Genomic DNA, 1,072 nt, shown 5'->3' with positions numbered 1-1,072 from the left:
ATCTTCTAGGTATGAAAGCAGAAATAACTGTGTATTTAGGTATCAGGAATTTCATAGTTTCAAAATGGGTTTTTCTTTACACTTAACACTTTGTAGTGATGATGTAAAGTGTGGCACTGCTTGGGTCCAAATCTTCCTTCATGATTTTCTGTTCGCTTGTTTGTTTGTGTGTGTCCATACATCAATTAAAATTATAAAACCTAAATGCAAAGGTACAAAAAAAGGCACATTCTCCTAACCGCAAACTGGTCCGGTAAAAATAAAGAGCACAGAAGATGTGATGCTGAGACAAGTTGGAGCTACTGGTTACTGGCTCTTCGGTCTTTGGTGAAGTTACCTTTAAAAGTGCCAAGTCATTTTATTTTTATTTTTAAATTTACCTAATAGAGAGAGAAAGAGAAAGAGAGAAGAGAGAGAGCTAGTAGCCAATCCTTTTGCTTCTATTCACATCTCAGCTTGTTTGAAGATAAATCCTTACTTTTAGCTTTTGCCATTCAGTTATAATAGCAACGTTTGCCAGATCTCAGGCATCATTCTCAGTCTAAAGCACTATCATTAGTATAAAGGAAGGACAAAACATTCAGTGACTCCCCTCCCCAGCCCCCCACCCAAGCCCCAATGCTACCTACTCTAAGTCTAGAACATCAAGTTAGGTTTGTTGTTTTTGTTGGTTTTTTTTTTTCCTGAAAAAGGCAAAAAAGACTTTACATTGCATCATACAGCAGATATCCTAAATCAATCAAACTATCAGAGGAAACTGTCGGCGTACGGCCTTACAAACAATTTACCATATTAAAAGTTCCCCGATCAGAAAATGTGTTTCACACAAAACATTTTTCCCTTCTTACATTTCACTAACCTTACACATTATGTGAAAAAAATCATTAAAAACACCTACTACATATTTTAAAAAAGCCAAAATTTCAGCAACTTTTATTGACTACCTGTTAAAAGCCCTATGCTGCTGTTTTACAAGGCATAATAGACCAGCTCATTTGGTCAAAGCATTCTACATCATTAGTTTGAACTAACTTTACTGAAACAGCTACAGCATCAAAAGATTTAAGGCAAA

The sequence above is a fragment of the Elephantulus edwardii genome, unplaced genomic scaffold (assembly GCF_000299155.1).
Source record: "Elephantulus edwardii isolate Elephantulus edwardi_28Jun2011 unplaced genomic scaffold, EleEdw1.0 scaffold00003, whole genome shotgun sequence".
NCBI lineage: Eukaryota > Metazoa > Chordata > Mammalia > Macroscelidea > Macroscelididae > Elephantulus > Elephantulus edwardii.
This window is presented reverse-complemented; position numbering follows the sequence as displayed.